A 12,596-nucleotide genomic window follows, 5' to 3' on the forward strand; every position below is an offset into this window, starting at 1 on the left:
TGTGTGTCTGAAGTGCTCCTCTGCAGCACAGGAGTGCCACAGGGAACTGTTCTGGCTTCCTTCCTGTTCACCCTCTACACCTCAGACTACAAATACAATTCCTCCACTTGTCACCTGCAGAAGTTCTCTGATGACTCTGTGATTGTCAGCATCATCACTGACGGAGACCATCGTGAGTACAGAGGGGTTACGCAGGGTTTTGTGGACTGGTGTCAGCAGAACCGCCTCCAAATCAACGTTGGGAAATCCAAAGAGCTGGTGGTGGACTTACTTCTGCAAGCGTCGGCACTCTCCACCTGCCCCAGTGAATATCCAGGGAACAGACGTTGAGAGGGTCTCAACTTATAAGTACCTGGGTGTTCATCTGAACAATAAACTGGACTGGAGCGACAACACAGATGCTCTCTATGGGAAGGGTCAGAGCAGACTCTTCCTACTCAGCAGGCTGAGGTCCTTTGGCGTTCGGGGGACACTCCTCAGGAACTTCTATGACTCGGTGGTTTCATCAGTCATCTTCTATGGAGTGGTCTCCTGGGCAGGAGGCATCTTGGGCCGGGACAAAAAGAGACTGGACAAACTAGTGAGGAGGGCCAGCTCTGTCCTGGGCTGCTCCCTGGACTCTGTGGACACAGTGGGGGGCAGGAGGATGATGACAAAACTGTCATCAATGCTGGACAACCCAGCCCACCCACTCAATGACACTCTTAGAACACTCCACAGGTCCTTTAGTGACAGACTGTTACAGCCTCGCTGTACGAAAGAGAGATTTCGCCGCTCCTTCCTGCCGGCTGCTGTCAGAATTTTTAACAAGAACAACAAAGTACAAACGGGCGGGCATTAGTGAAATTGTGCAGTCCTAGAATGCAATACACACTACTACTGGGCTTTATCCAATGCTGTACTCAAATATTGACCAATGCTGTACGTACATATTTCTATTACCATTTCAGTATTCTTAGCACTACAGTACTTTTATCACTGCAGTACAGTGAAACCCTGCTACTTCGCGGTTCACCTTTCGCGGGTTCAGTGCTTCGCGGGTCTAAAAAATATTCAAAAATTAAAAACTTTTTTGCCCGGGCTCTCCATTCGCTCCGCTCCGCGGGGGCATTGTAGTTTCGCCGAGCGGCACAACGGGGCGCTGGAGCGGTTAGACGGCCGGTGTGCGCCGAAGAAGAGCGTGGGCGAAGAGGAGAGTGGACGAAGAAGAGCACGTTGACCCGGCAACGATTCGCGCGGTTCGGACCGTACCAGAGCTCCGGCCCGCGTGCGTGACAGTTAAGCCAAATAGGAGCACCTTCCCCGGGCACGGGTGGTGCCAAGTGGCACCCAAGTGCAGCCGGATGGAAGCTCCGGAGGAGGAGGGCAAGCTCGCGTCACAGTTTAGCCGGATTGGAGCACCTTCCCCGGGCACGAGCAGTGCCAAGCGGCCCCCAAGTTTAACCGAATGGAAGCTCCGGAGGAGGAGGGCATGCTCGCGTGACAGTTAAGCCGAATAGGAGCACCTTCCCCGGGCACGAGCGGTGCCAAGCGGCCCCTAAATAAAGCCGAATGGAAGCTCTGGAAGAGGAGGGCGGGCGTGCGTCACAGTTAAGCCGTAGAGGAGCACCTTCCCCGGGCACGGGCGGTGCCAAGCGGCCCCTAAGTTTAACCGAATGGAAGCTCCGGAGGAGTAGGGCGGGCGTGCGTCACAGTTAAGCCAAATAGGAGCACCTTTCGCCCGGGCACGAGCGGGGCGACATTTCGCTCCGTTCGGGACTGTACGAGAGCTCCGGAGGAGGCCGGCCGGCATGCGTGGCAATTACGCAGAAGAGGAGCACCTTCCGCCCGGGGCACGAGCGGGGCGAAATGAAACCGAGTTCAACCGAACGGAGACACGCTTCGGGGGAGCAGGTCCGGCGTGCGTGACAATTAAGCCGAAGAGGAGCACCTTCCGCCCGGGGCACGAGCGGGGCGCGAGGCTGTCAGTTATGAATGAATAAATAAATAAATTAAGAATGCCACCTTTCATTTCACAGGGCACACCGGACGGCGTACCAGCAGGTAAAAGTCGAAGTAATTAAATAAATACAAAAAGAAGTAATTGAATAAATACGAAAATAATGGCTGGGGAATAAAAAACTAATAAGTTTTAATAATAATTAGTTTTTTTTTGTTATAACATGAATTTCACTCTCTCTCTCTCTACCCGTGTATATATATAAATATATATATATATATATATATATATATATATATATATATATATATATATATATATATAATTTTTTTTTTTTAAGCATTTTTGAAGGTGCGCCGCTACTTCGCGGATTTTCAGATTTCGCGGGTGGTCTCGGTCCCCATTAACCACGATAACCGGGGGTTTACTGTATTTTCTATCATTGGAGTATTTTTTTATCATTGCAGTACTTATACCACTACAGTACTTTTATCATTGCAGTATTTTCTCTCATTGCAGTACGTCTACTGTTACAGTACTTTTATCATTGCAGTATTTTTATCACTACAGTATTTTCAATCATTCAGTATTTTTTTTATCATTGCAGCGTTTTTTTTTTGGTTTGGATTTTGGTTCAATATGGCGGCGCGCATAGACGCAGCGGCTAACGGCTCTCCCTCCCAGTGCTCCTTATTGCGTTTTATTTGTGTTTGCTTGGTCTTATTGGCACCAACTGAGGCACAGCATTGATATGCCCGCCAGGACATTGTGGACATTGGATATCGATGCTAAATAACCATCACAGAAGAATTTTGCTATGATCGCAAAATTCCTGACGAACTGGCGAGGCCGCCCGGCTCACCGTGGCTTGTCATCGGGACCGGGAGGCGGCGACGGCGACGCAGAGAGAGGAAGCAGAAGCGGGGCTGCAGGTCCGGTGTCTTGCTACGGCTGCGAAGGCAGCCCCACAGGCAACCACTGCCGAGTCTCTACCTCACCAACGCCAGATCCGTGGTCCATAAAATCGACGATCTGGGATTACAAATCCTGGGAAACCGCTATCTGCGAGACAGCAGAGTGATCGTCATCACGGAACCCTGGCTGCACGCCAACGTCCCCGACGCTAGCATCCAGCTGGCTGGGCGCTTGCTACATCGCGCGGATCGGAGCAGGGGCGGGGGCCTCTGTGTTTACGTGCATGAGAACTGGTGCGGCGATAGCACGATCTTGAGAAGCACTCTTCCCCCGACATCGAGTACATGTCTGTTAAATGCCGGCCTTATTTTCTCCCGAGGGAGCTGACGGTCGTGATCGTCACAGCTGTTTACATCCCTCCCGACGCTTACACTAGCACGGCGCTCTCGCTACTCGCGTGCGTCATCAATAAACATCAGCGGGCCCACCCTGATGGCGTTCACATAGTAGCGGGGGACTTTAATAAGGCCAATTTAAAGACTGTTCTCCCAGCGTTCCACCAGCATGTCAAGTGCCCAACGAGGGGAGACAACACTCTCGACCATGTGTACTCGAACATCAAGCACGCATACAGGGCCCTCCCACTCGGCCCCCTCGGCCAGTAAGACCACCTGTCCTTGCAGCTCGCACCTGCGTACACCCCCACCACAAAGACTGTGAAAACCTGGCGTGATGACGCCATGAGTGAATTACAGGACTGCTTTCAAGACACCAACTGGGACCTCTTTGATCATCAGGACCTTGATGTTTACACGCATTGTGTGCTGGACTACATCAAGTTCTGCATGGAAACTGTGTCCCTAAACAGGACCATACAGACCTTCCCAAATGCGAAGCCCTGGATGTCCAGCCAGGTCCGCTCTCTCCTCAAGGCCCGTGACACTGCCTTCAGGTCAGGCGACAAAGCCCAGTACAGGGTGGCTCGTGCTGACCTGAGCAAAGGCATCAAGCTAGCCAAGGCAAACTACAAGAGGAGGCTGGAGTCCCACCTTGCCAGCAACAGACCACGGGAGGTGTGGCAGGGTCTCGGAGCATCACCAACTTCCGAGGCAGCAGCACAACCTCTGTAGACCCGAGTGCATCGCTGGCAGAGGAGCTTAACTGTTTCATCGCCCCAACCGTCACACCCCCGCACTTCATGCCTCAACTCCCCCCCACTCACCGTAGAGGAACACGATGTGAGGCGCGCGCTCCTGGCTATGAACCCCAGGAAATCTACTGGACCCGACGGAATACCAGGCAAGGTCCTCAGAGCATGTGCCCACCAACTGTCACATGTTTTCTGCAGGGTCTTCAACCGCTCCCTGGCTCAAGCAGTCATCCCCTCCTGCTTGAAAACCTCCACCATTATTCCTGTCCCCAAAAAGTCACCCGCAGTCCTCCTGAATGACTACCGTCCTGTTGCTCACGCCAGTCATCATGAAGTGCTTTGAGAGGCTGATTCTCCAGCACATCAGGGACTGCCTTCCTCCCGCTCTGGACCCATACCAGTTTGCATACCGGGCTAACAGATCCACTGAGTACGCCATCGACACTGCTCTGCAGAGCTATGCAAGGATGCTCTTTGTGGACTACAGCTCGGCATTCAACACAATCATGCCGGACATCCTCGTCGCCAAACTGGACATTCTCGGCCTCCCTGCCCTCACACGCATCTGGATTAAGGACTTTCTGAACAACAGACCCCAGACTGTGTTGCTCGGCCCCTACACGTCCTCCACCCGTAAGCTGAACACCGGTTCCCCTCAAGCATGCGTGCTGAGCCCTCTCCTATACGCCCTCTACACCTACGACTGCAGCCCGGCCCACGGTAACAACACCATCGTCAAGTTTGCTGACGACACGACAGTGGTCGGTCTGATCTCGGAAGGTGACGAGACACCCTACAGAGAGGTGGTCCAGAGACTGACGGCTTGGTGCGAGGACAACAGACTGCAACTCAACATTGCAAAAACAAAGGAGATCGTCATCAACTTCAGGAGGAACAAAACAGTGCCGCCCCCCCTCTGCATCGAAGGCGTGTGTGTGGAGAGGGTCCACATGTTCAAGTTCCTGGGAGTACAGATGACCTTTCTTGGACACACAACACCACAGCAGTAGTAAAGAAGGTCCACCAGCGTCTGCACTTCCTGAGAGTCCTCAGGAAATTCAACCTGGACAGGAAGCTGCTGCTGGCCTTCGACCACTCGTCCATTGAGAGCCTGTTGACGTACTGTGTCTCCACCTGGTACAGCGGCTGCAAAGGATTATTGGCTGCCCTCTCCCCTCACTGTCGGACATCTACACCGCCCGGTGCCTCAGCAGGGCTCTCAATATCGTCAAAGACAATACCCACCCAAACTCACACCTGTTCGACCTGATGCCCTCTGGCAGGCGCTACAGGTGCATTAAATCAAGGACCAATAGACAGAGAAACTGTTTCTTTCCAAGAGCCATCTCCATTCTAAACTCTCACACACACACACGACCACCCTTACCTTGCAGAACAGCAACGTTGCACTAACTATTCTCTTATTTATCAAATTTATATATTTAACTGAATTATTGTTGTATTGCACTGGAGAGTTAAGCTCTCTAATCTCGTTGCACACATGAGTACAATGACATTAAAGGGATTTCTGATTCTGATTCTTTATTGATTTCTTTTGAAAATTTTGGAATCATTTTCCTCAATAAGATCTCATCACCCCTAAGTAGCCTTTCGTTGGTTACTAATCATTGATTCCATTTTATCTCTACTTCATCAATCCTTTTAGCACAATTCCAACCCCTTTTATCACTCTTTCTGACATTTTGACACACAGACAGACACACAAAATATGCACGGGCTCACAAAACGACACACACAGTTCTCAACACTGAACAGCTACAAACAACAAGAATATGTTAGTAATAACAACAACACAATCTATCTTTATCTTTGGCCAATAATAAGTCCTTCAATTCAACTAGTATCTCTCCTAATTTTATATATGCGCAGCCCTGTAGGGCCAGTGCACCCTCTGCCACAAGTGCAAAGCAACGCACCAATGTGTCTGTTTTTTAGATTTCTCTATCTTTTTAGAGTTCTTCTTTATCTTGTCTATGATTATTAATTCTGGCGGTACTGTTTAGTACTTTTGTGAGTATTTAACTAACCTCAGAATTTATATTAAATTTATTTAATTTTCCATTTAACCCAAATCTTTATTTTATTTTATTAAGATCCTATTTTTTCACATGCGTCCAATCCTTACACTGCAGCATATTCCTGGGTTTCATTTTACTCCCTAATATCCCCGTTTTAGAAAATTTGGTCCAGTTTGTAAACACCTAGAGTGTTCTATAAACTGGTTTCTTATTAGTAGGACAGCAACTCAAATTTCCTGTTGTGGTAATTCTCACTTCAACCTTTTCAGGTGGAGAATTCTTGCCTCTGCATCCACACCAGTCTGCTGTTTACAACCCTACTGTATTACATGGTTGACTATTTCTGTTGTTTCTTTTCTGTTCCCAATTCCCCGACTTGGGAATTAGGTGATGGTGATTCACTCGGAAGTGGCTGTTCTGAATTTACACCAACTGACCGGTACAAGATCGAAGGCTCATCCTCGGATATGCTGCCATGGATATTACGGCCCTGGATGAGGACCCACTCCACTGAAGTCATCTTCCTGCAGCACTTCATTCAATTGACTCTTATATTATCTCATCTATTATTGCATAGCATCATTGTATGTGTCAAATGTTGCCCAGTTGGCATCCATTGCAGCTTGGTCATCCTGGAAGGGGGATTCCCCCATCTGTGGTCCCTTCTCAAGGTTTCTCACTTTTCCCCTAATGAGGTTTTTTGAGTTTTTCCTTGCCCTCCTGGGGGTTAAGATCTGGGATGTCGATTGTGGTTATGTAAAGCCCTTTGAGACTGTCTGTGATTAAGGGCTATTCAAATAAAATTGACTTGAATTGACATGGAATAAAATACCAAGTGGTAATTGTAATCCCCAATCACACCATTCACTCACTTTACATACGGTTTGCGCAAACATTCACACACAAAATTTAAATGTACACAGAAATAACTATTAACGCTGTACTCCAAAAAAAAAACAACAGTTAAATCTACTATCTCTTGCAATCACGTCCTTATTCGCCTCTGACTCCGGTCTCTTTTTACTCTGATCTGATAAACTTTCTTCTCCTCTTTTGTTTTAATGTCTTAATTTTTCTTTTTTCCGCCAATGTCCTTCTCACTGCTTCAAAACTCGCCGGATCTTTCAGGCGTGGCTTAGAGTCATATTTCTTCACTCACTTCTCCAGAAATTGGCAACAATCCGGGTCATACCCATTCATAAACCTCACATCTGAATTCGCTTTCAACTCTTTTGCCATGTTTTTGACCCGTTTTACGTTGTTGTATGAAGTCCGTTATTTTTACTCACACACCCACAATCTTTCACACTCACACTCATCCACTTCTGTCTCTCTCTCACACAGCTGCGCAGCTCACCATTCACACACACATACACACAAATCACTTCTCAGTCAAACGAGCAATCCGTTTATCAAAGAAATTCAAATAAAAATAATAAAAACCACAGAAAATAATGCCTTATTATTTTATTATTTCATAAATTTAATGTGAAATTGTGAGTAGACCTCCTCGAGGTTTTCGACGTACCGAGAAACGTTTAATTTACACTACCGCGTTATTCGTACTAAGAAACCCTGTTTCTAAACGAGTTACGGCCTAATACTATTTGTAACTCCTTGAATAACGCAATCCGGTTTTAGACGGACTGCAAAACCGTTAATTTACACTACCGTGCTATCCGCAGGGGAAACCCAGTTTCCCAATGAGTTATGGCCTAATTTTATTTATATAACTCCTTGGACTAGCACAATCCAGTCTATTTAACCGTACTGCAAAACGGTGGAGGCCCTGCCTCCGCGCGCACTGGTCTAACGCACTCTTTCACTTCCCTTCCAATTGTTTTAACATTTTAAAATTTTAAAATGGTGGTACGAAATAATTTGAAACACATTACCTGGTTTCTCCTGGGTCAGCCTGGTGCGAAAGGGAATCGTCTCCAGGCGGGCGGCCGGAACAGGAGTCCGGGGGCCCGTTTCCTCAACGGGGAAACGCTGGTACCAGATTTGATGGCGTCCGGTCGTCCTGCGGCGAGCGTCCGTCCGGATGTGAATTCCCCGGGTTTCGGCACCAAATAAATGTCAGGTTTAAATGCCCTGACGCCTTTTGGGAGAGCTTACTGAAATAACTTACTAAAGGTAATGGCCGAAATAAAAAGATGGCTGAGCTGAGAGGCCAGAAAGAACCAGAGATGGTGTTCATTTCCACCGGCCGGCGGGGAGCGAGAGGGACAGAGAGACAGCGAGCAGGCAGCTCGCCCACTCGCAGCCGCTCCGTGCAACTCCCCCCCTTTCCCCGCCCCACCGGCTCTGCTTTTATTAGAGCTTGACTCAAGAATCTCCAGGAGACAAAAATACAATGAAGGTCTGTTTAGCCTAAACTAATCACCAGAAGACAGGAGATTAACTGACAATGTATGTCCGATTAGACTAAAACAAAAATGTGAGTGTGTGTGTGCGTGTGCAATCATTAATGATACAAGTAGTGTATAAAAACATGATTAGAAATACACAAACTGATTTCATAGTTACTTGAGGTTATTGTGATCTTCAGCTTATCTTACACTGGTATGGAATCCAACAACTTTTGTGACTTGCCCAAGTTTTACACACAAAGGAATAAGCCTGTTCACCTGGGAAATATTCCACGGAAAAAAGACCTGCAACGCTGGCCTCATCTGAGGCATATACGGATACCACAGGTAGAGGCAGATGTGGACCTCCTTATTGGCACCAACATACCTCAGGCATTGGAGCCCTGGAAGGTAATTCGTGCAGTGGATGGGGGTCCTTATGCCATCAAGACCATCCTTGGTTGGACTGTGAATGGTCCACTCAGAGATTTCCAGCAGGAACATCGTTTGCAATCTCACGCTACAGTAAACCACATTTCAGTTGCAAGATTGGATGAGCTTTGGGAGAAACAGTTTAGGGTTGATTTTCCTGAAACTGTACAAGCTGAACATAATGCATTATCAAAGGAGGATGAACATTTTATGAATTCAGTCTCTTATTCAATCAAGATGTTCGGTGGGCACTACAGTATTAGTTTGCCAATAAGACAGGGTTACCTCAAGATGCCATATAATAAGACAGTTGCAGAACAACGTGCATTGAGTCTCAAAAAACGCTTTTCTAAAGATCCAGTCTTTCGCTTGGACTATGTCACATTCATGGCTGGGATGCTGAAAAATGGATATGCTGAGAGAGTTCCGCCTGAACAGTTGGCACGTCCTGATGGAAGATTGTGGTATATACCACATCATGGAGTGTATCACCCAAAGAAGAGAAAGCTGTGCGTCGTTTTTGACTGTGGCGCCACATTCCAGGGGACATCTTTGAACTCTCAACTCCTTCAAGGACCCAATCTCACGAGTCATCTGGTTGGTGTCTTGACCAGATTTCGCAAGGAACCAGTGGTACTCATGGCAGACATAGAGGCCATGTTTCATCAGGTCAGAGTGCCGCCTGAAGATTGCGACCTGTTGAGATTCTTGTAGTGGCCTGATGGAGAATGCGAAAAGGAACTTGTTGAGTACAGAATGGTAGCACATCTGTTTGGTGCTACATCATCTCCAAGTTGTGCCAGTTTCGCTCTTTGCATGTGTGCTGAGGACAACCGTAACCACTACAGTCCTGTGGCGATTAACACTCTGCTCCAGCATTTCTATGTTGATGACTGTTTGGTGTCCACTGCCTCTGAAGAGGAAACCCTGTCCCTTGGTAAGGAGCTCAGTCAGTTGTGTGCCAAAGGTGGTTTTAAGCTCATGAAGTGGATCAGTAACTGCCGCTCAGTCCTTGCTGCTATTCTCTCGGAGGAAAGGGCCAAGGAAGTGAAAGACTTGGATTTAGACAGTGATGTCTTGCCTGTGGAGTGAGCTTTGGGTATGCAGTGGTGCGTGGAATCGGATTTATTCAAGTTTAGAATCACGTACAAGAATCGGCCGCTCACAAGAAGAGGGATCTTGTCAGTCGTCAGTTCAGTATACGATCCTCTTGGTTTTCTTGCACCCATTCTTCTGTCTGCCAAGAAAATCTTCCAGGACCTCTGCAGAAGACGTCTAGGGTGGGATGATTCTTTGCCTCATCCTGTAGGAAGATCTCCACCACCTGGAACATTGGCAGGTCAGCAGATGTCTGAAACCTGTGAACTTCGGTGATGCTACCACTGCTCAGCATCATCACTTTGCTGATGCGAGTGAGGAAGGATTTGGGACTGTGACCTACTTGTTACTCCATAACAGCAGTGGAAGAAGTCATTGCGCATTTGTGATGAGTAAGGCACGGGTAGCTCCTCTCAAGCGAGTCACAATTCCCCGTATGGAGTTGACTGCCGCGGTGGTGGCTAGCAGAATGGATAAGCTTTGTAGAAGAGAGCTCGGAGAGTCACAGCACCTCAGTCTTGAAGTATCTAAAAAATGAGTCATCAAGATTCAAGATTTTTGCTGCAAACAGTGTCGGAAATACTCAAGGTGTCCAGTGTATCTCAGTGGAGATATGTACATTCTTCTAAAAACCCTGCGGATTTAGCCTCCAGAGGAGCTAAGGTTGAGACTTTTTTAAAGGCTGCTGCATGGGTTTGTGGACCTGATTATCTTCTGGAACCTGAAAGAAACTGGCCAACAAGTCCTGAGGTTGTGGAAGAATCTCTTGTTGGTGATCCGGAAGCCAACGTTGTGGTGATGAATGAAACACAAATTGAGCAGACAAGTCCATTGGAGATGTTCATCAACTATTTCTCCTCTTGGCACCGTTTTATTAGGGCCATTGGCTGGTTCCTCAAGTTCAAAGTTTTTCTATTATTCCTGGTGTGTCACAGAAAGGAATCAAGGGAGACGCTCAATCAGCAAGATGTAAATCCTGAACAGTTGAAAATGGAACTTCAGCTGCAGATGGAACACTTCAAAGCCCAAGTGCCAAAGAAACTTCTCACAGTGGAGGAATTGATTGATTCAGAGAAGGCTGTGATCCAATTTTGTCAGAGAACAAGATTAGCTGAGGAATTCATTAGCTTGAAGAAAGGTCAATGTGTGAAGGGGACGAGTCCTCTCTACAAACTAAACCCAATCTTGGATGATGGTCTCATAAGGGTTGGTGGGCGACTTAGTAGAGCAGCTATGCCAACCGAAGCAAAGCATCCAGTTATTCTTGGTAAGGACTTGCATATCTCAGCTTACTTCTCAGACATGTCCATGAAGTCACAGGTCACAGTGGACACAACCACATGCTTTCTTACCTGCGGCAAAAATTTTGGATTCCTGGTGCTTGTGCTGCTATCAGAAAGGTTTTATCAAGGTGCGTTACTTGTCAAAGATTGTCTGCTTTACCTGGACATCAGAAAATGGCCGACCTGCCTCACAGCCGAATAACTCCAGTCGAGCCCCGTTTAGTCGGGTTGGCTTGGACTGTTTTGGACCATTAGAAGTCAAGCATGGGCGTACTGTTGTTAAGCGATATGGTCTTATTTTTACATGTCTGGCAATACATCTTGAAGTTCTGTTCTCATTAGATACAGATTCCTTTATCAATGGGCTCAGAAGGTTAATTGCCAGACAAGGGCAAGTTCTGGAAATCAGTTCAGACAATGGTACAAACTTTGTTGGCGCTGAACGTGAATGAAGAGAAGCCATTAACAAGTTTAACCACAGCCTCATACATGATTTGCTGTCACAAAAGACAGTTAAATGGATTTTCAATACCCCAGCAGCGTCACACCATGGATGTGCTTGGGAGAGATTGATCCGTTCAGGACGCAAAATTTTTATCTCAGTTTTGAAAACTCAATCCTTGGAGAGGAAGGCCTGATGACTATGTTTTGCGAAGTGGAAGCCATTGTTAACAGCCGTCCCATCACAAAGGCATCTACAGATACCAATGATTTAGAAGCGTTAACTCCTAATCATCTGCTACTACTCAAATCGCAGCCCTCATTACCACTTGGAATGTTTGATAAGGATGACATCTACGCTCGTCGCCGTTGGAAACAAGTACAATATATGTCGGACCTCTTTTGGAGGCGATGGTTGAAGGAGTACCTTCTAGGACTGCAAAAACGTCAGAAATGGAACCGTGCTCAAAGGAATTTTGTCCCTGGAGATGTCGTAATGATTGTGGATGTGATGGCAACGCAAAATTCATGGATTACCGGGAGAGTTTTGGTTATGGTTTTGGACAAGTATGGACTGGTGCGTACATCCATCCATTATCTGTACCGCTTGTCCTCACAAGGGGGTGCTGGAGCCTTTCCCAGCCATCTTCGGGCAGGAGGCTGGGTGCACCCTAAACTGGTAGCTGGTGCGTACAGTAAGGATTAAAACTAAGTCTCAAAACTAAGTGTTTTGGATCGTCCAATTACGAAAGACTGCCTTCTGCAGGGAGCAGATGAGCAGTGAAAATGTGGCATTATGGACATGAACTTTGGACATGGATTCATTATGAATACATTTGAATGAACTAGATTTTTTTGTTTTTTGAATGTGAACTTTTCCTGTGCTTGACCTCTACTATATCTTTCAAGTCTTTGTGCCTTTGTATAGTGATATAATCGCTATGTCTA

The sequence above is a fragment of the Idiotropiscis lumnitzeri genome, unplaced genomic scaffold, assembly GCF_059441095.1.
Source record: "Idiotropiscis lumnitzeri isolate Australia: NSW breed Sydney's pygmy pipehorse unplaced genomic scaffold, RoL_Ilum_1.0 HiC_scaffold_26, whole genome shotgun sequence".
NCBI lineage: Eukaryota > Metazoa > Chordata > Actinopteri > Syngnathiformes > Syngnathidae > Idiotropiscis > Idiotropiscis lumnitzeri.